This window comes from Pinus tabuliformis, chromosome J (assembly GCF_031772625.1).
Source record: "Pinus tabuliformis cultivar Carrire ecotype Pingquan chromosome J, CPIR1, whole genome shotgun sequence".
NCBI classification, from domain to species: Eukaryota; Viridiplantae; Streptophyta; class Pinopsida; order Pinales; family Pinaceae; genus Pinus; species Pinus tabuliformis.
In genome coordinates, this window is record NC_142295.1 from 210,802,690 (window position 1) to 210,829,482 (window position 26,793).

The 26,793-nt window shown below is 35.4% G+C and overlaps 1 long non-coding RNA gene across 3 annotated transcripts; it reads left to right on the forward strand.

Annotated features, from left to right (window-relative positions):
- Positions 1–4,397: 4,397 nt before the first annotated feature.
- LOC149226444 (uncharacterized) lies at positions 4,398–25,818 on the forward strand. Of its 3 annotated transcripts, none has more exons than XR_016247731.1 (2): positions 4,398–4,697; positions 25,411–25,818. It is a non-coding gene; the product is annotated as an uncharacterized LOC149226444 (long non-coding RNA). The 3 variants fall into 3 exon arrangements; XR_016247730.1 differs by lacking the exon at positions 25,411–25,818 and adding an exon at positions 4,857–5,181 and having other exon boundaries at positions 4,450–4,697; XR_016247732.1 differs by lacking the exon at positions 4,398–4,697 and adding an exon at positions 25,097–25,284.
- Positions 25,819–26,793: the final 975 nt, after the last annotated feature.

Here is a 26,793-nt window from a genome sequence, read left to right on the forward strand (position 1 = left end):
TCCTTATTTCTGTCTATCCTTGCCTCATGTGATAGAAGTGATGCCATCAACTCATCAACCATCAATGATGTTAAATATTTGGCTTTTTCTATGGGTGCTACCACAACATCAAATTTGGTAGATAAAGATCTGAGGACCTTCTCAACCACTGTTTGATCTTTAACGTCTTCACCATAAATTTTTAACTAATTTACGATAGTTATGACCCGATTCATTAAATAATCGATGTCCTATGTCTCCTTCATCTGTAGACTTTCAAAATATCTCCTAGTATTCTACAACTTAACAATATTGACTTTTACCATACCTTTATAGTTTGCCACCAAAGTATCCCATGCTTCCTTTGCTAAAGACGTGATCATAATCTTCTGGAACACTGCTCGATCCACTCCCTGTTGGATAAGCTACAACGCTTGTGCATTCTTCTTTTTGTCTTTCTTCCATAGTTCCCTCTCTGGATTAGTGAGAGCTTGTTCTTATGCTTCATTCTTACATTATCAAAACCCAAACTGGACATAATCCCAAACATCGTGTGCCTGCACCGTGGTCACCATCTTAATGGCCCACACATCATAATCCTTCCCTGTAACTGCTGAGAACTAGGGCTGGAAATTTGCAAAAGTCATCTTTCTTCAAACATTTCTCATTAAAAAACCCTAAAATTTCTCCTTTCTGATAAATTCCAAATTTTGTTTTTTATTAAAAAAAATCTTTAAAAAAATCATTTTTATTTTGAAGACCCTTTTATAAATAAAGATCTCTCCTCTTTTAAAAAAAACTTGTTAAAAAGGCTTTATAAAAAACCTTAATAATACGCTCTTCAAACTTCAAGAATCTTTTAAAAGGCTTTATGAAAAGACCTTTCACCAAGACTTTGTTCTTTCACGTCATGCATAAAAGAAGTCAAACAACGAAATTTGGTACTACACTAATGCTTCCACGCTAATTAAATTCTCCATGCTAATGCTCGATATCGTTTAAACTAGTTGGGTGTTAACGCCTTTCACGTTAATGAGCTTCTGCGTTAGTTCTCTAACGCTGCAAACCATAGATGGAACCCATGTGCATGTGGAAAATGGTAAGTCTAAGAGTTGTAACACGACTCTCTGTTAATCCTACCAGCTATAACACCATGTATACCACAGTAAGGTGCATTATAGCTCAAACAAGAAAAAATTATTTCTCTCTTCTTTCTCAAGGACGGCTGCTAATCTGTTCTCCGTGACACTTTGTAACCTCGCTCTGATACCAATTTGTTGGAAAGAAAGAGGAGGCACAAGAAAAATTCACACACAAATCACAGGAGTTGTGGCTCTTCTATTGATCACACAAAAACTTGATTCTTACAATGAACCCAATGAAAGGTGTTTAAACCTTTTCGACTAACGACTTGCCTAAAATATCTTGACATTCTACCACACACTAAAAGTCGTCTATCAGTTAACTCGTCTTGACTCAACGCTCAACACTCAACACTCAACTAACTACCTCTCTAATTTTAGCCAACTCCTCATGGGGGAGTAATTAGCTTATTTTAATAATGTACTAAGGCAATGATGAAGATAAATGGGAAGGTTGGTTTTATTCGGGATTGTTCTAGGTAAACATCATCACAATGTAGTTCCTTTGGTACTAACCCCCATATATCATTTTTGTTGGCTATTTTTTTTCTTTTCCTTTAGGCATTATGTCTCTTTACTTTGTTGGCTAGTTACTAGCCAAAGGTGGTCATTACTTGCTTTCTTTTATGCTTTGAACTCCACTAGGTCCAACTTGCCTGGTTTTATTTTCTTGTTGGTTGTTCGTTCATGGTAGCCATCCCATTGGGTTTACTACACCCTACACATGTATTCAAGTGGTGGGGGGGTTCTTTCGAGTTATGTTTTGTTTCACAAAGGATTTTATTGGAGTTTCGTGATGTTAGATTTGGTTCTTAGTTATCAACCTAGAAGCACCTTAGTCGAAAAATTAGGGTTCTACTATGAGAAGTAAGGTGCATGGTCAACCTTTCAAGCGTGCCTCTCAACACCATCAAGGCACAGGTGCAAAGAGTCCTATTGCATGACACAAAGGTATTTTCAACCAATGGAATTTTACTAGCTCACCAAAACCGTGGTCCCTTAGGGAATTATAAATTGCATGAACTAGAATTGATGAAGTATTGAAAGTTACAAAGGATAAGTGTTGGAAGTTGCATCCAAAACTAAATTCCTCAATTCAATTAGATACGCCTTCACTTGGCCGCGAGCTCATATCCTTCCTTGATGTTGGACTCGCGGATAAAATACTCGGGGATCTAGGTTGATCCGAAGACCGTACGCGAGATACATAGGCAGTCGACATTAAGGTTGACTACCTAGTAAATTGATGGTGAACCACTGCCTGGTTAGGGAACCCTGACCCTGGATGTGTGAGGGTCAAAGTTGAGTTGAGGTTAGGAAGCCGGGCTGCCTTGCTTCCCACCCTAATCAGCAATCTTGGAGTTCGTGCTCTCTCCCCCTATTGTGGCATTGCCAGAAAGATCCAGTTGGTTACCCAAAGCCTATGTATACCCATTATTATGGCCGAATCAATAATCCCAGCTCCTATTGTGGTGAGGTGGTTCCGAAGTAGCCCGTGTTTGTTTGTTGGCTAGGCCCCTGGTGGTGTGCTTGGCAGTCCTGTACTAGTTGAATGGTGGGTCTAAGTCCCTAGGTATTGGTAGACAGGTTATTGTAGGCACGCATCACAGGAGCGGGATTCTTCTTTACCATTCCTACCCGAGTGTGAATATTGAAAGTCTAGCTAGGGAGCAAAATTCGTATCTCTGGGATAGGAAAATCACGTATTAAGAGACGGGTAATAGGTGTATTCAGTATTCGTGCCCGTGAACAATTCCTTCACTTCCTTCCTTTCTTTCACCGATGGGATTTAACAACTCCTTATTTAAGGTTATCACTCATGAAAATGTAATGAAAACAAGTAACCTTCTTGCCTCTTTCCCACTCTTATGCTCTCTTTATTAGTTTTGGCTTAGACTCAAGGATAGACAAATTCCACTACCCAAACTAAGGACAGAGTGAAGGACAGATGAACCCACCCAACCGAATGATTCCATTCCAATTCAAACAAAAAAGAATGGTGGTCGGATTATATCATTCTCTTACTGGGAGAATATCATGTTTTCCTTTACCTTAATCCGAAGACCATAAAGAAAAATGCAAATGAGAAAAATATCATTGTCATTTATTCAAGCAATGAGGTTGAAAGCAACTTTGATATGGATGATAATATTGTTTGTACATCAATGGAGAATGATGTGAATCTGAGTAGGCTTCAGCAACAAGAAGAGAAGGAAATCGCTAAGCTTTTCCACATAGAAATACAAGTCAAGAACGCAAAAATTAATGTTTTGTTCGATTTAGGGTCAGAAACAAATCTCATTGAAGTAGAACTAGTCAACAAATTGAGGTTGGATATTTGTGATCATCCAAACCCATATCCATTGAAATGAGTACATAAAGGCCCATAAATAAAAGTAAGAAAACAATATACAATTAGATTTTCTATTGGAAGTCCCTATATACATGTAAATATGAAAATAAACTATTACCATATTAGTTACAAAAGATTATTTTTTAAACAATAATTATATTTAAATACTTAGTTATATTTATTGAATAAATTGTTTTTAACCCTTAACAGATCTTTGCATTTATTTTTTTCCAACTTTTGAAATTTATCATTGCATCTCTGGTGTAAATTAATGGTGTGTTGATTTTGCTCCTGTTATGAAAATGAACCTAGATAAAAATTAGAAAATGATTATGTAATTTCTCTCGAGAAAATCTTAATTTATATCATGAATCACAAAAACATCCAATCTAAAATAAAATTTATTATGTTAATTTTTTTTCCTATGCTAAATTCTATTTATATATTTTATATAAAATTTTAAATAATATAAAATATATAAATAATAAAAAAATACGAATTATATCAGCACACAAAACAAAAATACCTAAAAACATGAAATAACTAAAATGCACATTGCAATAAATCGATATCCGTACTCTTGGAGCGTTTTACATATAAAGTAAGAGGATGAATATGATGTATCATTCTTTCCACGTGGTTTCCTTACTTTACATTTAAAAGTAATGTAAGTCATTTGGCTCGACTTTGTTGACTTCAATTCTATATTCGTGAATTTGGCTGCAACCGACAATGCACCCTACGAGGTGCTTAGTGCTGGCCCTGGCCTCGGCTAAAGACAAAATGACCTTATCCAAATTAGGTACGCTCATGAATATATGAAAAAGGCCAGAGTCCACATTCAACTTACGCAGTTCTATCTGGTCCCTTGTCCAGTTGTCTCTCATCTTGCCAGCCATGTTTGACTCCTATTTGATTGCCTCCTGTATTCAAATCCTGAGCTGGAGTCCACAGTATTATATTTAATACCTCTGTACTCACTCTGGCCTTTCCCCTATATATACTCTCAACTCCTCTTCTCTTCTTATCTCCATCATCTATCTGATTCAGATTCATCTATCTATCTATCTAATTCAGAAATTTGTGAATAATGGCTTCCAAGATCGTGCTAGTTTTGGGCATTTGTGTTTTTGCCTTCTTTCTGCTATCTCCTGTCACAGCTACAGAGGATGATCATGCCGTCGAAAGCAAGAAAGAAGCCCAGACAATGGAGACGCCATCAGGTAAAATAAGCCTAAATTCATTATTCCCACAGATTTTATCGCTAGTCTAGAATTTTTTATTTTTTTTTCCTGTTTTCCAGGAAAGCCATATCTTGCACAAGAACTGCGTTGGGTTTTCTAGTCATTCTAAAATTGGTTTGGTATGTATATTGTGTGTAGGGCTGGTGGTGCCCCCTAGGAGTGACCACTATGTGACGGGATGCAAGAGATGCTGTTATTTGGATGAGAGAGGCTGCATTGCATGCTGTTCCAAGGGCCAATAAATAGACAGATTCATGTAGGCAATTTATCTGCCTGCCAGATCTGGTTATAACAGCGAACCCGCTAGTTATTTGCCAAATCTCAGCTCTGGATAGATAAAACAGGCCTCCAATATTAGTGTTACTGTTTGCTTGGAACTAATAATAAATACAATACCGCAACAGGTTTTAATAATAAGGTGCCTTCGGTACTCAGATGGTTGCGTGTTAAAATTTTCAAGTTATTTTCTGTTTCAAATCAGCCCGGGATTACATTTTCCTTATTGTTATATATTTACATTTATATAAATGTGTAATGTAAGAAGTTGTTTTAGTGTGATTTTTTGGATTTTTTTCTGGTTAAATCCAATAGAAAAATGGAAATCTGATGGAAAAATTTGAGGTGAAATCTTGATTTGTGTTATTTAAACTTGTTTTATATATATATATATATGGATTTGTGTTATTTAAACTGGTTTATGAATTTAGAATCAAGAAAAAAACTTAAGCACTAAAATTGTGCAAAGATTACCCATCAAATTTGTGATTTCAATAAATTCCTATTTATTCCTATTTAATTATTTAATTTTTCTGATCACAGAAAAAAAAACCTTCAAAAAAAATATAAAAAAACATCAAATTAACTTTGATAAATAATAATTAAGTCGAATAAAAAGATGGACTAATTTTCAAATCTATTCAAAAGTGTTCCTCCACAACAAACGAAACAATCCAATCAGAATGAAAGCCTACTTGCTTCTCAGGACTCAAGGTTATTAAGAATGAAAGATAGGCATAAATCTGTTATTAACTACGAAGTCATCTAGACAAAGTCTAATGAACAGTGTTTGAAAACTTGAAAAGAGAACACAGTGATCGATCTCGTTAGCTTGACAGAGTTCATTAGCCTATGTTTACTTTGAATTTAATTTCATGTTAAATTTCTTAAATATAAATATTTAAGAATTTGATAAGTAAAACTAAAATTGATGGGTTAGTCTAACTTTTTCACTCAAATTTTAGAATATTCTTCAAATCTGAAAATTAAAATAAAAATAAAAATGTTCAAAATCACATCTAACTTTTACTATCTTTTAACTGCAGTCTTGTCTTATCCATCAATCTAGTTCCTTTTCCCTGCCGTTGGTCATCTTTGACTCCCGTTTCAGATAATGTAGAAGTAGTCTTATCCATGCATCTAGTTACTTTTTCCTGCTCCTCATTTTTTATTCCAATTTCAGATAATATTGTAATGTTGTGGTAGTAACTAGCTTTCCATTTTTTCCCAAAATTTAAAATTAAAATAAAAATGCTCTTTGACTCCTGCGCTAGGGCCAAATTTAGAATTCATATTAAACCCATAAGCTGGAATAGTAAAAACACCACTTTGGCACCACCGAGATAAATATCCTAACTTCACATTAAATTTGACCAGCCCAACAAGGGACTCTAAAACCATTATGAAATCAAACGCCAATACAAGTTGTCAAAATACCAAACCGAGGGAAAAATACTATACATTTGCAAAAAACAAACAAGCCCCCCTGATCAATTCAATCCAATGCCCATAACAACTCGACAACATACCTATTTCATCTACACAAACCCACTGATTTCACAAGCATTCCACTCCAGCATTGCAATGCATTTAATATTGAGGGCAAAGAGTCAAGCAACACGGCAAGAAAGACATTTAACATATGAAAAGGTAACCCAGAGAACCATCAAGATTTTAATGTAACAATACACTCATTGAAATGAAGGTTTAAATGGACTCACTAGCCGCTGCTACCACAATATATAAGTGCATGCCTAATGATATAGGGTTCCCATTTCCCTAAATTACAATCACAAGAGCGTTGCTTTAAAGCAGCTTACCGACACCACATGTCGACTTAGTCGCAGGAACTGCAGTTATTTCTACCACATGTAGCCATCTCAGGACCGGTAAACCGAACAATGAAGAACGGAACTGACTTACCGCTACCCACGACATAAATAGTATAACCCATATTTTAAAAAAAATTCATCTATCCCATATATACAATATATTCGGAATATTTAAAAATCTATTAAAAAAAAAACATAAAATATTTTCAATGTGAATTATTTTCCAAATTGAACATCTCGCTATATTGTACATTTGGCTACACTGGTGGTAATACTGCAAATCGATTCTAAACACCAAAACTCCAAACGCCGATTGAAATTGGTAATAAGACTTGCTATCATATTTTTTGTATCCTCCTACACTACAAATATGGGTGACCCGTCCAAAAATTCCCCATAAATCAATAAAAGCACACTTTCCAAACTGTTTACCTGCTGCCCATTGTAATCTAGACAACATTTTGAGACTCATGGTAACTGACCTAGCCACTAGATTGCTAATATCTTATTAGGAGAATTTTAATTATTCGTCGTAGCCGTCTACTGTCTCACCGCCAGGAGGTTCGATTCTTACAACTGGGGCCATACAACAGGATAAAGTGTGCCAGGAGTTATTGACATAGAAATGGCATAACGTTTGACTAGGCCATGATAGAGTGAAAGTCGACAAAGGAGAAAGCCTTAGGCCTTCCGTTAACATGCATGATTGTTATTTTTTATTCTATTAACTTTCAACTATGTTATGCTTGGTTTGAACCCCTGATCAAATCAGTGGAAATATTGATTTAGAAATTTCCATTTTACGTTGCTGTGTTGTAATTTGTGAGTTTTGTTGAGCGGAAAGAAATTTAATATAACCTTAATTAAGTTAATAACTATGTTTATTTCTAAATAAGATATTCAACTTTCTTTTTTTTAATAAAAAATTAGCTAGATGGGTGAGATGATTTATTGAAGATTGTCTTTTTGTTTTTTTATATATAAGTATTCAAATTATTGTGTAATATTAATTTTGATAATTAATCAATTTTTTCATTATTATTTTATTTCAATTATTTTAATAATTACATATATGTTTTATAGCCATTGTTATGGTGGAAAAAATAAGATAAACAATAAAATAACTATGTTTATTTCTAAATAAGATATTCAACTTTCTTTTTTCTTAATAAAAAATTAGCTAGATGGATGAGATGATTTATTGAAGATTGTCTTTTTGTTTTTTTTTTATATATAAGTATTCAAATTATTGTTTAATATTAATTTTTTTTAATTAATCAATTTTTTCATTATTATTTTATTTCAATTATTTTAATAATTACATATATGTTTTATAGCTATTGTTATGGTGGAAAAAATAAGATAAACAATAAGGATTAAAATAAAAAGGATTTATTGCTCTAAAAAAGTAGAATAAAAAATATGCACTTGATTATAAGAAGGTGGAATTTAACTTCAATGATATTGGATCTATCTGGGTTAACTTAGATAGCTTCCCTAGTCAAATTTTATAATAGGTATGTCAAAGGAACTTAGTTCAAGTGGTATGGTTTATGATTTTTGTCCCAAGTAGTGCATGGTTTCAAGTTTTAGGAGACATGTTGACTAGTGTGGGATTTATGAAATAGTTTTACTAAAGGTTTCTACGAAGTCACTAATTATTCATTTTTATAATTTTAATAATAATAAGATTATAATTTAGTTAATTTTATAATTTATTTATTTATTTTGATAGTGTGAAAGGTACTATAAGATAATTACTTTGATACTCATAGTAATTTAAGCTTATACATATTTATTAACCATTTTCAAAATTTTAATATATTTTTTATATAATTTGATTTGAAATTATTAAATTTTTTTGTTTAAATTAAATTATTTGATCCCAAAAACCACAGCACCTCTATGTTGTCCACTTTGAAACTCCAATTGTCCATGTTTGTAGCCAAGTTGTCCATGGATAAGTGAAGGTGCTCTACGTCCTCATATAATTCATCTATTTGACAAGTTATCAGGGCGAAGTGCGAGTGGGCTTCCAAAGCCATTTTGTCACAAAGCTTGGCTACAAGAGCCGATAGGTCAGACATTATTTTTGCGAGCTGCTCCTTAGTATCGTCTCCGCTGCCATTCCTGCTTGAATATGCCATGCTGTGGTATGCTTGGAATTTTACATAAAGCAACAAAAATTCCATATCTTGTGCCTAACTCATATACTTCATGTCTCTGGTTAATTCTGCTTAATCCCTTCACATTAAATGTCGATGTCTGGTCCCTACACATTATTTACTCAAATTTCCATCCAATAACAGTAAACCACCTTTCATACCAATCAACTAAACGAGCCGCATTGGATCCTCTAGCGTTCATCTCCTCTATGCAATAATCGAGCCATAATTCTATGTTAGGTTTATAATCGGCAATTTGTAATTTGTAGGGATGCTAGTGAGCAGCGTACAACATCCTGCAGCCTGAACAGAGCATGTTCATCGAAGCCTCACAATGTGAGTAGAAGACTAGTTATCTTACAGTGTATGATGCAAAAGATCTAGTGGAATTATGACGGTTTACTAAAACTAGCAGAGTTACTGACTTGTATTCCTGCTTAAAACAACAATCCTTCAACCGAATTAACAATATTGTGCCTAAAATTGCAAATTTATATTCTTGACACAGATGTATCGATCTCTGACCAAACAAATGGCTGAAATATCAGCAGATGATCTCCAATCTGGACAATCTTCAAGTATCAGAACACTTGAAAATAGATCTAGACAGCGTTGGATTTTGAAAATAAATCTAGACAGCGTTGGATTTTTAGTTGACCATTTGACTATAAATCTTCACCATTCAAGCAAGAGATCGAACAATTTCATCGAACAATCACAAATTGTTCTGGTAAATTTATTTTTAAATTGTTTTGGTTATTTTTTTTAAGTTGACAATTTGATAATGTAAATGTTGTTGAACACTAATTTAGGGTTTTCTTGTTTTCTCACTGATCAAGACAAGAGTTAAATCATAAACGACCTCCAACATACAAAGATCCTTCTGATGTCAATTCAAACCCATAAACGACCACCAACATACAAAGATCTTTCTAATGTCTTTACAGACCCAGATTGAAGTGATTTTCATATAAAAGGGGGAAATTCTAATCATGGGCCATTTTCATTTCATTCTTCTAAAAAAGTTTGGCTAAAGAACCAGACAAAAGCAAGGTAAAGGAATTTAGAAGTCGGAAAGAATTTAACTATTTATTTATTTTTTAAAAGACTTGATTACTTACCGTTATTTTTAAAATTTTAGAATTTTTTCAAGTAAAAATTTATTAATAAGGAGGATTGCTGTTAGAATGGTCCACATTTTAGTACTGAGATGAGAACTTTCCGAAAAGTTTTAGAAAAGAAATGACACGAGACTTTTAGAATGCTCTAAAAAAAAATTTATCGAAATTTTATTTTTACAGTAACATTAATATTTGGATCATGCTAGCATTGATATTGAAATTGCAAAAAACTAACATAGAAGGGTTTGGTTAGAGTTTTATACACTATTGGCTTAAAAAACCTTCAGTTAACTTGCACTTTTCAGGATCATATAGTTATTAAATTTATTCAGGGTTCAAAACTTTCGGATCAATGTTGTGATTTAAAATTACATAAAATTATATACAAGTATTGGTAGCCACATGGCCACATGGCAACATGGCAGCTTTAAAAGGAAAAAATGTCAATCACAAATACATGTTCTTGTTCCGAAAACATGTGAGTAATTAACACTAACATTCTCGACTACCAATACATATTGCACTCGACCACCAATGAAACATCTTTAGTAATGTACTCAATACTCAAAATGCCTCCTAAAAATCAGCTACTAAATTTAAAGGGTAACATGTACTACATTATTCAATCGCGGCTTGGAGTTCTAATATCACGATCACAATAGTAATGCAAAAGTAAATCCAATGTTACTTGTTTTTAATGGGAAATGAATTCGACGGTATCAAATATGGAGTGATTTGAATTTGCAATAACGTTTAAATTTTTTTATTTAAAATTTAATATTTTTAAAAATTGTTAAAATAATTTTAAATATAATTGAATTAAAAAACTTTTCTACTCCATTATTTTACTGATTAAAAAATACAAAAACTATCTTGTTAATTACTAAGAGAAAATTACTTATAAAAAAAAAATAGTTAAAAAATACCTGATTACTATGAGCAAAATCTAAAATCTCAAGTTAAAAAAAAAAAATTAACTCTCATTTGTGAAGTGCCCATTTCTTTCCAGAAACCTTCTTTTGCACCGTGAAAACTACGACTTGTCAATGATATGTTATCTAAATATCTACTTTGCACCGTGAAAACTACGACTTGTCAATGATATGTTATCTAAATATCTACAACAAAATTTCAAAGTATACTACAATTGTCAAACATGTTGGCATTATGATGCATGTGTTGTACTTGATGGCAACCCACTTGTAGAAGAACAACTCTCATATACATAACTCTACAGAAGTGATATCAGATGTGAGATGCAGGACAACTCAAAGGAATCAGAAGACAGTTCTCAGTATGACAAATTAGCTTTGCCATCAAGTCCAAAGGGGGAGATTGTTGGCATTATGGTACAAGTGTTGTCCTTGATGGCAACTCACACAGATGACAGATAATAGTGCAACAGGTCAGTAGCAAAGAGTTGATGATCAAATTACAAAGAATGAAGAAAATGAGAGATCCGCAGGTTCCTGTACACAAAGATGCGGTCCTCGGCTGGGTCCGCAGGTGCGCCGTTCACAAGGTGCGGACATGTTCGCAGGTGTTCCGAACAAAAGGTGCGGACCTAAAGTGCACGCACTTTCATGCGAGAAAAGCGCACATGTGGGAAATTTTATGGTTGGTCCATGGTATTTAGTCCGACACTGTTGATCCTATGGTTCTAGTCCGTGGTTTTGCATCTTAAAGTATTGAACCCAAGTTTTGGGTTCCTTGTATTGGCTTTCTATGGTTTTGGTCCATGGTTTGAGTAAAGGCTTATCTATAAAAAGGAAAGGAGATCATTTGGCTGAGCACTCATGAGTTGAATATCAAAAGAAAATAAAGATTTGAATTTCAGGTGATCAGTTGGTGAGTGATAGCTAGATCTGAATCAAGGAGAAGCCTGAGTATTATAGACAAATCCACTGATGGGTTGAGATCTCTTGTGCGCACGATCAAATCTATAAATCTGGAAGTCTGGGTTATAATTGAAAACTGATAAATTGTTTATACCCGAAGATTCGCAGGTGCGGAGGTGCACAAGCCAGAGACAGGGGTAGTGTGGAGGTACGCAGGTGGGCCTCACAAGCAAGTGCGGAGGTGTGCAGGTCAGAGACAGGCGCATTGTGAAGGTGCGCAAGTGAGCCGTAGGAGCAGGTGCGCAGGTGCGCAGGTCAGAGACAGGAGCAGGTGCGGAGGTGCGCAGGCTAGCTGCAGGAGCTGTTGCGGATACCCGCAGATCAGCAGCGTGTGCAGGTGCGGATACCCGCAGATCAGAAGAAAGAACAGGCGCGGATACCCGCAACTTTCTTTTGGTGAAGTTGCGTACCTGTTATTGAAATATGTTTTTGAAGTGTTCTGGGTTTTGAAGTGATGTCTGGTTACTGGTATTATGTTCTGATAACAGCACCCTGAAGTGATTGATTGAATGATTATGTTTAACTTCAGTAGTGATGGATCAGATTCATCTTTATGTGATCTGATGGACTAGATCTGGTTGCTAACACACATATTATCCTTGTATATGTAATGATCTGGTGGTTGGGTGATTCAGAAGATTGATTGATTTTGTGCTTCAATGATATTGATAGGTCCAATATGAAAATTGGATGAAACGTGTCCTTTCAGATTATGATGATGTGTTCCATGAGTATCCAGTATGAAAATGTATGAAACGTGGTACTGAAGAAGAGAATATTGTAGGTCGATGCCTACATACTAGTATCTCAGCCAGTACAAAAGCAAAGGGGGTGGTAGCTCCCTTCTAGTAGCAGTTGGAAAATGAGTAAAGGTTGGAGCATTTCTGCAGATAGCAGCCTGTGTACTAGTAAATGGATAGGCTAAGGGGGTTGTAGCTCCCTTTCAGGGGAGTCTGGAGAACAAGTGAAGGTTGTAGCCTTCTGTAGGTAGAAGCTTGCGTACTGGTATAAGACTGCACCAGTACAGAACCATTGTAAAAGAAGTGTCTTATTAAAAGAAAGATTGAGAAGTCTTGCAGCAGGCAGTTTTCACCCACATTGGGTTTCCACCTTACATCATGGTGTTCATGTGTGCTTCTTGTGTCTGATGATCTGTTCTATTTTACTGCACCTGTTTACTTCTCATATGGTTAATGAAGTTCTGCTGCACTAACTAAAGATCATCATTTAATGGATTAATTGAATCACAAGTACTCTGGTTATTCACGGTTTATGAATCTGAATATGGAAATGAAAAAGTTATATTGATTTGATAATACTGGTTCACCGCCCCCCCTCTTAGTATTATTTCCAACAATTGGTTTCAGAGCAGGTCCTTTGGTAGAAGCTTGATCGCTTGAAAGAGATCCGTAGAACAATGGGAAAGAAGCTTAAGAAGAAAGCACCTAAGAAGAAGAAGACATATCAGAAGAACTATGACAGTGGGAGTATCGATTGGGGAATATGTGGAAGAAGCACTTCAGATTCAGAATCACGTCATGATGAAGATGAACAAGCAAATGATCTATCAGGTATGAATTTGTTATCCTCTGGTGATACAAGTATCTATCCATTTGGAAAAGATGAAAGTGATAGCGAAACAACTGAATTTGCTCTTATGGGTGAGCAAGAAAGATATCAAATAGAGGCAGAATTTAAAAGGCTTACAGAAAAAATTAGAGATCAACAAGGTCTATTGAACAAAAGGGAATGTGCCTTCAAAGAAGAAGCTACCAAACTAAAAGCTCATCTAGAGGAAGGAAACAAGGGTAGGAAGTTATTTAAGGACAAATATCAAAAGTTGCAGGATGAAGTAACATCAGTAAGAGATGAAGTCAATGAGAAGAGCACAACAATCAAGAAACTCAGATATACATCTAGTTACTATGAAAGTCTTGAAGCTACGATCCTCTCGCTGAAGGAAGATCTTGAAGAATCAAAGAAGCAGAATAACAAACTTCTCCAAGCTCATGAAAAACAAGAAAATGAAGTTCTCAATCTAAGACATCAGTTGGAAGAAGGAAGGAAAGCTGAAGAAAACATGGAGAAGCACTATCGTGAAAAGGAAGAGCAACACCAGACTGAGGTAAATATTCTAAAAGATAACTTAGAAGAAAAGGATAAGCTCTTACGATTTCAAGATAGTACTAAGATCTTGGATGATATTCTTAGTAGTCAAAGGTTTCCTACTATCAAAACGGGTCTTGGTTTTCATGAATCTGTTGAAGGAGAATCTAGTTCACAAAGTAAGACAAGGAACTCTAATGTAAAATCTGAAATGCTCAGCAAGGAGATGAAAGGTCAACCTCATCAACAGCCAAGGAAAGAAATTCTTCAAAGAAAATCTGTTACTCCTCCAAATAATAATGTTGAATGTTATGTATGTCATAATCTTGGACCTGTTGCAGCCAGATGCAGAAGAAGAATGGTTCAAGACCATCACACAGAAAGATCATCATGTTCCAGGTACTTTAAGGGATATTGCTTTTCTTGCAATATGTTTGGTCACAAAGCTGTTGATTGTTACAAGAGGAATATGAAACATGTAAGATGTTATGCATGTAACAAGCTTGGACATATATCAAAGGAATGCAGGAGCAAAGTACGAACATCACACCAAAAGGAGAAAACATCATCACACTTGAAGATATGGAAGAAGAAGGAAGTACAGTTAGAGAGATGTGGCACAACACAACATACAAACATAACAGACTCAGGGGGAGCTGAAAGTGTAAAACTTCAGTGTCCTAAATCTCATATGCAAGTTTGTTAAAGGGAAGTCGCGTATATATGCGAGTTGGTTTCTGCTCAGCCACGTATATGTTAGTTTGAAGAAAAGCAGTGGGATAGACTCAAGAAAAGGGGTCTGATATGATTCAGTCCATTATTTGCTCTGTTTCATAATGATTGCAATATGTTAATGTTGTGTGGGAATGTCTTGACACTTGAATGATTTGATCTTAACTTGTTGATGCCTTGATAATTCTTGCTGATATATGAATGTTCAAGATCTGACAATAAACAAATGGCACAAGTTCAGGGGGAGTTTATGCTTTTAATAATGCATTGTTGGCATTATGGTCCTTGGTGATGATGCTTATATATTGTTGTCATATGATTCTTGGGGTTACATAGTTGATCAGATTTATGGTTGATTCTCTGATGATACATATATGGTGTTTACATGGTGATCTTCATAAGGATAAGGAGAAGTACAAAGCTTGAATACACATCTTCATTGCTTGATGATGAGTCACTCATATGTTGTTGTCGTCATATGCATAAAGATCATATAATACAATTATGATGCATGATTCCTATAGTTTTTAGCGCTCATGTTGAAGAGGATTGTTGTTGTTGATGATATCAAGAAATCATGATCTTAAGCTCAAGATACATAGTGCTGGATACATGGATGATTACTTAAGGTTGCATTGTTGGAGTCATGATGATATAATGATGGTTTGATACTTACATATGTTGATTAATGTAGATGTTCCCAAGTGATGATACTTGGATCATGCAGATCTTGATGTTGATGAGATGGCTATGGTATTTCTCACATATAATATGGATGATTCTGGATGAAGTTGATGCTGACATATCTAGTCACAGGATGATGTCATCTACACTAATGGACATATACAGGTTGTTGGTCTGGATGCTGTTGACAGATGCTTATAGAGAAAATCATACACTATGTATGATAGTTGCTGATGACTATCATGGTCTTATTTAGATGTTTGGTCTCTATCATTCAATGTAAAGGTCGTATCAAGACTCATGATGTAATAGTGTGTCTCTATCTAGTGTAGTCATCTGATGAGATCTCTTCTGGTTATAATTGTACTCCCCGCTATGCATAGGAAGGATGATGAAATATTTCAGTCAGTCATGTATTTCATTTATTATCAAGGTCATGTAACGGCCTATGTTGGTTTCCCCACTATGCCTGGGATGGCTGCCGTTATACTATTATGTTATCATGTGTAAACATTGATATATTCCACTTGGTTGGGCGGATGAGTCAAGTTTGGTATATCCCCATTTTGATGGGAGATGGATGTATGTATGAGTCTTTGATGATAGAAAGGTCATTTATGATGTATAGAGTCATGTTCTTCTTGTAGAACATCTTTTTGCAGACCTTGCTTACAGTCAGGGGAAGCATGAACAGCACACTTTAGTATGCACTCATAGGGAGCATGGTTAGATTGGTACACCTTGGCATATTTAAAGTGGGAGTTCATTTAGAGATTTCAGTAGATACTCGGGGGATTATGGATAGCGGAATGGTTATCAAGGAAAGAGAATATCTTGGTCTGCCCTTTGCCCTTGATGTCAAAGGGGGAGAGTGAGTTGGTATTGTTGCCATCAAGTCCAAAGGGGGATATTGTTGGCATTATGATGCATGTGTTATACTTGATGGCACCCCACTTGTAGAAGAACAACTCTCATATACATAACTCTACAGAAGTGATATCAGATGTGAGATGCAGGACATCTCAAAGGAATCAGAAGACAGTTCTCAGTATGACAAATTAGTTTTGCTGTCAAATCTAAAGGGGGAGATTGTTGGCATTATGGTACAAGTGTTGTCCTTGATGGAAACCCACACAAATGAAAGATAATAGTGCAGCAGGTCAGTAGCAAAGAGTTGATGATCAGATTAGAAATAATGAAGAAAATGAGAGATCCACAGGTTCCTGTACACAAAGATACGGTCTTCGGCTAGGTCCACAGGTGCGTCGTTCCCAAGGTGCGGACATGTTCGCAGGCGTTCTGAACAAAAGGTGCGGACCTAAAGTGCACACATTTTCATGCGAGAAAAGCGCACGTGTGGGAAATTTTATGGTTGATCCATGGTATTTAGTCTGACACTGTTGATCTTATGGTTTTGGTCTGTGGTTTTGCATCCTAAAGTATTGAACCCAAGTTTTGGGTCCCTTGTATTGGCTTTCTATGGTTTTGCTCCATGGTTTGAGTAAGGGATTATCTATAAAAAGGAAAGGAGATCATTTGGCTGAGCACTCATGAGTTGAATATCAAAAGAAAATAAAGATTTGAATTTCAGGTGATCAGTTGGTGAGTGATAGCTAAATATGAATCAAGGAGAAACCTGAGTATTATAGGCAAATCTACTGATGGGTCGAGATCTCTTGGGCGCACGATCAAATCTGTAAATCTGGAAGTCTGGGTTATAATTGAAAACTGATAAAATTTTTATACCCAAAGGTCCGCAGGCGTGACACACGTAGGTGCGGAGGTGCGCAGGCCAGAGACAGGCGCAGTGCGGAGGTATACATGTGAGCCTCACGAGCAAGTGCGGAGGTGGATAGGCCAGAGACAGGCACAATGCGGAGGTGCACAGGTGAGCCGCACGAGCAGGTGCGGAGGTGCGCAGGTCAGAGACAGGAGCAGGTGCGGAGGTGCGCAAGCGAGCCGCAGGAGCTGGTGCAGATACCCGTAGATCAGAAGACTCAGCAGTTGCGGATACCCGCAGATCAGCAGTGTGTGCAGGTGTGGATACCCACAGATCCGAAGAAAGAACAGGCGCGGATACCCGCAACTTTCTATTGGTGAAGTTGCGTACCTATTATTGAAATATGTTTTTGCAGTGTTCTGGGTTTTGAAGTGATGTCTGGTTACTGGTATTATGTTCTGATAACAGCACTTTGAAGTGATTGATTGAATGATTATGTTTAACTTCCATAGTGATGAATCAGGTTCATCTTTATGTGATCTGATGGACTAGATCTGGTTGCTAACACACATATTATCCTTGTATATGTAATGATCTAGTGATTGGGTGATTCAGAAGATTGATTGATTTTGTGCTTCAATGATATTGATGGGTCCAGTATGAAAATTGGATGAAACGTGGCCTTTCAGATTATGATGATGTGTTCCATGAGTATCCAATCTGAAAATGTATGAAACGTGGTACCCGAAGAAGAGAAGATTGTAGGCCGGCGCCTACGTACTAGTATCTCAGCCAGTACAAGAGCAAAGGGGGTGGTAGCTCCCTTCCAGTAGCAGTTGGAAAACAAGCAAAGGTTGGAGCATTTTTGCAGGTAGCAGCGTGCATACTAGTAAATGGATCAGCTAAGGGGTTTGTAGCTCCCTTCCAGGGGAGTCTGGAGAACAAGTGAAGGTTGTAGCCTTCTGTAGGTAGAAGCATGCGTACTAGTATAAGACTGCACCAGTACAGAACCATTGTAAAAGAAGTTTCTTATTAAAAGAAAGATTGAGAAGACTTGTAGCAGGTGGTTTTCACCCACATTGGGTTTCCACCTTATATCATGGTGTTCACGTGTGCTTCTTGTGTGTGATGATCTATTCTATTTTACTGAACCTGTTTACTACTCATATGGTTAATGAGGTTCTGTTGCACTAACTAAAGATCATCATTTAATGGATTAATTGAATCATAAGTACTATGGTTATTCACGGTTTATGAATCTGAATATGGAAATGAAAAAGTTATATTGATTTGATAACACTGATTCACCCCCCCCCCCCCCCTCAGTATTATTTCCAACAAAACATGATGGTCGGTAGTAATTTGAGTAGCTGTGAGTAAACACTACCCTTGAGAAACAACAGTGAGGCTGTACCTAAGATTCCTAGAAGGATAATTTATAATGAGGATTTTTATTAGGGTATAAAGAATTTTGGAAATGCAAGTGTGTAATCACTGCAATTCTTATTACAATAGTGTTAGTAATGCTAGAGTTTTCAAAAACACCTGAGCACATCACATAATGCTTCCCAACATGATTAATTCAATTAGTGACAGACTGGACTAATAATTTGTTCGGCCTTGAGAAAGTTATATATCAATTCAGTTGGTAAGAAACATGGAAATTTTGTTCTTCTTTGCAAAGCCAGTAGAAGTTGCCTGTTAGGTATCTACGCTTGCTCGCAATTCCAATCCCATAACTTCAATCGGCTATGGAAGAACACAAGTCCATAAATTTCTGAGATAATTTTTCTAAACTCAGAGAAAATAAGTTATTATAAATTATTATTAGATTATAACCCAGAAGTATTAACAAAATATAGTCGAATACAGAGAATAAAAAACACTATTTTTCCCTTGAATTTGAGGTCGTGTCAGGTTACCAATTTGAGTTTGAAATGCTCCCGGACTGGTTGGAAGAAATTATATCTAAATTTGCTTCAAACTTTCCCGGGGATGTATACGATATTAATATTTATTATATCAAGTTCGTAACTTGTAAGTATGTTAAGGTTTTACAATAGATTAGTGACATAGGTGAATAAGCTCTGATCAAGCAAACATGCCATATTCAGACCACCGCAGATTCGATGGTGCAATAGGGTAAACTAAAAGATGAAAGTGATATATGCAGTGATGTTATTTCTTTTCCCAATTAGTAAGGAAGAATGGCAGAGGCAAATGTAGCACCACAAAACACATAATTCATCAAAGTTGAACAGTTGCAACTGACCACATATGGTTAGATGCCAAAAGTGAAAGTGGTAAATTTGAAGGTTGTTTTCCAAAAGAATCAATGCCAATGCTAATAACTCGGCCATTAAATTTGGTCATCAATATTAGTACGGTGGATGCTTACTCCCATAATGTACCCTTAACTGGCAACTCCCAGAACTTGAAGGAATGGTAGCATCGTAGCTATAGGCATGTAGCCTGTAGGTACTATGCAGTTGGCTCATGGATGGTGCATTATGATTCAGGCAGCTTTATAGATACACAAATTCAGATAGGTACATAGTAAATGGAGTTGTTTTTAATGTGATTTTTTGGATTTTTTAGTGTTGGAACTCGGTTGAAAAAATTGAGGTGAAATTTTGATTTGTGTTACTTAAAATAGTTTTTTATTGTATATATGGATTCAGTACCCTGAAAAATCCTTAGGGCACTTAATCGTGCAGGGGTTACCCATCATACTTGTGATTTCAATAAATTCTTGCAGCATTTCAAAGAAATTAGACCAAAAAAACCCAGCAAGAAAGCTTAAAAAAAAATCACACTAAAAACAACTCACAGAATAAATTAAGAAATCCACGATGCATTTAATGTTGTTTGTTAAACTTTGTAGGCCTATCACCTGATACCGATGTGCATATTATCATTGGATTTTGTAACCTCAGCCTCACGTATAATAGATAATTTCAAAGATTTGTACCTTCATCTACAATAATTTTTTACGATTAAGATTTTAAATTAAAAGTCAAACGGTCGGCTCCCAAATATGTCTTAGACGTCAAACCTGACAGTGTGAAAACTAGAACTTGAAATACATCCTACATGACGTCAATTTCCAAGCCTGCTTGCAAGCTACGCTTTGCATTCAAACTCCTTCAACATTAACTACCAAAATGAAGGTTATATTCATTTAAAGTTTGATTCGATCGATCCTTATGCATGACGTCGCCCCAGGCCTGGAATTTGATGTCCCACAGGACGTATTTTTGATTTCAAAAAGTATTTGACGGCAGGGAGAAAATCTTCCACGTCAGGTTAGACGTGTGGTATACCTTTCCAACCCGTCGTTTTGACATCTAATTTCATAGAGAAAACGTAAAAATCTATAATATCTGTAATGGGACTCTGAGCCTATCTCTTGAAGTCTGTGACTACTGTCAGTAAGTACTAGGTTGAGTCATATGGCTTAATTCCTAGTGTGATATATTATACTCCGTAGTCACCATCTGTCAGAGGGGACTATCCGAATTGGGTGGGGTATTTATTGTGGGCTCTTTGTATCGGGTATTATAATTTATGGATATTAAAGACTCAGACACGTTGGCCCACGAGGCGTTCATTCAAGCCACCCTTTGAACATCTACTTATCTTTGCTAGTTCCATACCAGCCTGGAGTATACGATGCGTTCTCCAAATCAATTGTCTTTTCTTTTCGGCCTTTATCCTCGATTCGGCCACGTTTACTGAAATTAAGTGCCTCGTTTACTGAAATTAAGTGCCTCAGGTTTCATTACTGTAAAATTCTGCATTTCTTGTCAAATCAAGGGTACGTTGTGACAAATTCCTTTAATTTCATTGTGTCGTCAGAGTTAATCTTATCTACAGTGTTCTCAAATTCGAAAAAGCTATGAATTCTTCATTAATTTCATCGCTTGGTTTGCGTTTGGGTTGCAACTTGCGGGCCGCGGCCCATACCGGTATATGTCTTCCCGCAGATGGTATTTTTGTGTTTGTTTTTGAACTTCCCCACACTATACTATACTATACTGGTTTGTGGATGCTCCTTACTGTGTTGTTACGGTTTTAGATGAGCTGTTTCGATATAGTTACTGTTTGGACGTGACCCAGAATCTGCTACCGGTCACTATCTGCAGGTATGTCAATTACTCACTGGCTTTTTTTTATTATCGGTAGTGGTATGTTTGAATGTCACAGGTCCCTTGAAGGTTGTTTCGTATTTGTCTAGGAAGCAATTATTTTGCCGATTGTTTAACAACTATACTGTTTTTAATACTTGTTTTGGGAATGTTCCTTAAATTCTGTGAGTGGTTTTTATGGTCTGAGCTTGTCCATATTCTGGTGCTTACTGTTATATGCATCTATATTTTATGCCGTATTTTTACTATCCATTTCTGGACCACTCAACGACGCTCACATGCATTCGGATATTGAGTACTTTCTCTGCCATTGTTTTTCTTCCTCACTTGAAGGTTGTTATGGTTTGGTGTCTGGAGGGAATTTGCCCTGTTGATAATTAATTAATCCTTTCTATATCACACAACAGTGCTCACAGTTTAGATTTCGTCGGGGGGACTTTTGGTGGACCTACAAGGGCTGTTTTTGCCTTTGCTGTTGTGATGGTGTGTAGTATTTAACAAGTATGATCTGTCTGCACTGGATACTCTAGTAATTTTCTCCATTTCTGGGCAGCTGCACTCGGCCTGCTTGCTCTATAATTTCCGGCTAACTATTCCGGTTCTTTCCCCGTATATCTTATTTCCGAGGCAGTATGTGGCTAGTCACCATCTGTCAGAGGGGACTATCCGAATTGGGTGGGGTATTTATTGTGGGCTCTTTGTATCGGAGCCTCCCTCACTTACCAATAGACAACAACCCCATCGAGTAGTCAGACATGCCTTGGCCAGAGCTTTTCTTCTGTAATTGTGGTAGGCCTTGAATTACAAGTCTACTTGTGATTGACGTTGAATTATACAGGTCTAATGTTCATGGTTCTGCACATTTTTGTGACTTGTAATTTTTTAGGTTGTTAGTGACATATTGGTTGTCTTTTTTCATTGAAATTATAGTGGCGAGATTTGATTACGAAGACGTATTTAAATACAATTGTTATGAAAAAAATTCCACAACGAAAAAATCCAGTACAGATCCATACAGAAGTATACATATCAGAGATTTGAAAATGTATTTAGAAGAATTTCAGTATCACAAAAACGCAATGAACCATGAAAAATATTCATTCTTCAAAGAATTTGCAACGTGGTTTATATTCATAGATTTCTTCCCTTTTTTGAATTTTTATGTGTTGTGGAATAAATTTACAAAAATTGTTAAAATAGAGTTTTCTGTGACACTCACATATTTAGTTAAAACGTAAAATGAAGGGTAAAAAAAATACAAAAACGTCGTCAAATTTTAATTTGACAGGCAAAAAGAATTTGAAATTCCAGGCCTGCGTCGCCCTCGCTCAACTCTGGTTATTCTTTCACCACACTGTCTTCCTGGGTCGCTGCCCATCGAGACTCTTCCATTCCTTGAAAGTGATGTTGTCAATCAATGGTTGGACAGACCTTAATACCTTTCTAATCATTCCCTTCTGTGAATAATAATTAATTTTACAATTATTAATTTATTTCTAATAAATAATATTCAACTAGGTTTTTTTTGGTAATTTATATCATTTAATTCGATAAAGAATATTAAAAAATAATGCAAAAAAGAGTTGAATCACTTTAAAAAAAGTAATTTAATTAATTTATTGCCTAACATAGGGGATGTGAGTAAATGTTTTGGTATCAACCGGCATGTTTTATGTGTTTGTGGGTGTTCAGTGACAAGACTTTTTTATTCCTGACATTGAGTGACACGAGGATTCAAAGTTTAATGAGGAATAAGGGAATTAGATTATACTAGTACAAGAGGACCAATAATCTCCCATTATGATGATGTTAGTATTGGTTAGTAATCACATTTGATAATGCAATGAGATGCATTTGAGGAAATGACGAAGATAAATGAGAAGGTTGACTTTATTTGGGATTGCCTTAGGTAATTATCATCGCAACTTAATTTTTTGGTCCTAACACCCCTATATCTTTTTTTTTGGCTATTTTTTCTTTTCGTTTAGGTATTATGTCTCTTTATTTTGCTGGCCACTACTAGCCAAAGGCGGCATTTAGTTTCTTGTTTTGTTGCTTTGAACTCCACTAGGTCTAGTTTGCTTTGGTTTCTTTTGTGGTTGGTTGCTTGTTCATGGTAGCCTTTGGATTTACTACACCCTACACATGCATTCGAGTGGCAGGGATTCTATGGGGTTATGTTGTATTTCACGAAAGCTTTTATTGGAGTTTTGTGACGTTAGATTTGGTTCTTAGTTGTCAACCTAGAAGCACCTTAGTTTAACAACTAGCATGCTACTCTGAGAAGTAAGGAGCATGTTCAACCTTCCAAGCGTGCCTCTCCACACCCTCAAGACATGGGTGCAAACATGCTTTTTTAATAGAGTATCTCACCAGATACTCAAAAGGAAACTAAAGAATTGGTTAATTCAGTGAAACAACATTGTTAATAGACCTCCACATGGAGATTGACAATGAATTTTAGCACTCCTTTTGGGATTCTTGTTTTTTACAATTACATGACACAAACATATTTTTTGAGCAATATAATTTTTCTAGAAAACCAAAACCTTTGTTTCTTAGTGAATTGTAATTTGCATGAACTAGAATTGATGATGTGTTGAAAGTTACAAAGGATAAGCGTTGGAAGTTACATCCCAAACTTAACTCGAATAACATAAAGAAAAATGCAAATGAGAGGAATCTCATTGCCATTGATTCAAGTAATGAGGTTGAAAGCAACTTTGATATGGATGATAATATTGTCTGTACATAAGTGGAGAATGAGGTGAATCTGAATAGCTTTTAGCAACAAGAGAAAGAAATGACTAAACACTATTCTACATAGAAATACAAATCAAGAACACAAAGATTAATGCTTTGTTATGTGTAAGGTTAAAAAGAAATCTCATTAAAGCAAACCTAGTCAACAAATTAAAATTGGAAATTTGTGATAGTCCAAACACATATCCATTAAAATAGGTAAATAAAAATACATAAATAAAAATAACAAAGCAATGCTAAATTAAATTTTCTATTTGAATTCCCTATATGTAGATGTAAATATGAAAGTAAACTATTACAAAATTAGTTATAAATTATTTTTTTTAACAATAATTCTATTTAAATATAAATAAACTTTATTCTATATAATTTAAAAGTTACAATTTTTTTTAAAATGTTGAATTCTATTTATGTATTTTATATAAAATTTTAAATAATAAAAAATTACTAAATATTTCAGCACGCACAACAGAAATACCTAAACACATAAAATACTAAAACGCACCTTGCAATAAATCGATATCCGTACGCTGGGAGTCTTTGACATATAAAGTAAGAGGATGAATATGATGTATTATTGTTTCCACGTGGTTTCCTTACTGTAGATTAAAATTTAATAAGTCACGTGGCTCGATTTTGTTGACTTAAATTTTATATTCGTGAATTTGGCTGCAACCGACAATGCACCCTACGAGGTGCTCAGTGCTGGCCCTGGCCCCAGCTAAAGACAAATGACCCTATCCAAATTAGGTATGCTGATGAATATATGAAAAAGGCAACAGTCCAGATTCAACTTAAGCAATTCGATCTTGTCCAGTTGTCTGTCATCTTGCCAGCCATCTTTGACTCCTATCTGATTGCCTCCTGTATCCAAATCCTGAGCTGGAGTCCACAATAATATATTTAATACTTCACAGGTCTGTACTCACTGTGGCCATTCCTCTATATATACTCTCAGCTCCTCTTCTTATCTCCATCATCTATCTGATTCAGAAGTTTGTGAATAATGGCTTCCAAGATCGTATTAGTTTCGGTCATTTGTGTTTTTGTCTTGTTTCTGCTATCTCCTGTCACAGCTACAGAGGATGATCATGCAGCCCAGACAATGGAGACACCATCAGGTAAAATCCGACAGATTTTATCACTCATCTCTTTTCATGTTTTTCAAGAAAGCCATATCTTGCAGAAGATCTACGTTGGGTTTTCTAATGATTCTAAAATTGGTTTGATATGTATATTATGTGCAGGGCCGGTGCTGCCCCCAAGGAGTGACCACTATGTGACGGGATGCAAGAGATGCTGTTATTTGGATGAGAGAGGCTGCATTGCATGCTGTTCCAAGGGCCAATAAATAGACAGATTCCACGTAGGCAATTTATCTGCCTGCCAGATCTGGCTATAACACCGAACCCGCTAGTTATTTGCCAAATCTCAGCTCTGGGTAGATAAAACAGGCCTCCAATATTAGTGTTACTGTTTGCTTGGAAATAATAATAAATACAATCCGGCAACAGGTTTTAATAATGAGATGCTTTCGGTACTAACCTGATTGCGTGTTAAAATTTTTAAGTTATTTTCGGTTTCAAATCAGCCCATGGATTATATTTTTCTTATCGTGTATATTTACCTTTACATTCAACTGTGAGTTGTTTTTAGCCTGATTTTTTTGAATTTTCGATGTTTGGAATTTTCGATCTTTGGATTTGATGGAAAAAAGTTTGGAATTTTCGATCGTTGGATTTCATGGAAAAAAAATTGGATTTATGGAAAAATGGAAAAAAAAATTGGATTTGATGGAAAAATTTGGAATGAAATATTGATTTTTGTTATTTAAACTAGTTTGATTTATGTTATTTAAATTAGTTTTTTCACAATATTATTTAAATTAGTTTTTTGACAATATATATTTATATATTGATTCAGAACCCTGGAAAACAGGAGCTTATGGGCATAGTATGTGAAACATTTATGTTATTTAAATTAGTTTTTTGACAATATATATGTATATATGGATCCAGACATTTTTTATTTATACTATTTAAATTAGTTTATGGGCATTTTGAGTATGTGGAACATTTTTTATTTATGTTATTTAAATTAGTTTTTTGACAATATATATGTATATATGGATTCAGACAATTTTGATTTATGCTATTTAAATTAGTTTATTGTCAATTAGTTTTTTGACAATATATATGTATATATGGATTCAGCACCCTGGAAAACAAGAACATTTTGAGTATGTGGAACATTTTGATTATGCAGAGGTTACCCATCAAACTTGAGATTGCGATTCAATAAATTCCTGCCAAATTTTAGAAAAATTAAATAAAAAAAACTCTATCATAAAAACTTCAAAAAAAATTTGCTATAAAAAACAACTTGATAATATAAAGTCAAAAACAACTTATATTGACTTTTCCAAAAAAAAACAACTCGAGAATGTAATGTCAAAGGTAACCGAAAACAACTTGATAATGTAAAGTCAAAAACAACTTATATTGACTTTTCCAAAAAAACAATTCGAGAATGTAATGTCAAAGGTAACTGATGTTGATTGAGATTAATCAATGGGTAAAGTGTGCGAAGTATAGACTTCTAGTCCTTTTAAAATTTACAGTAACTGGAGA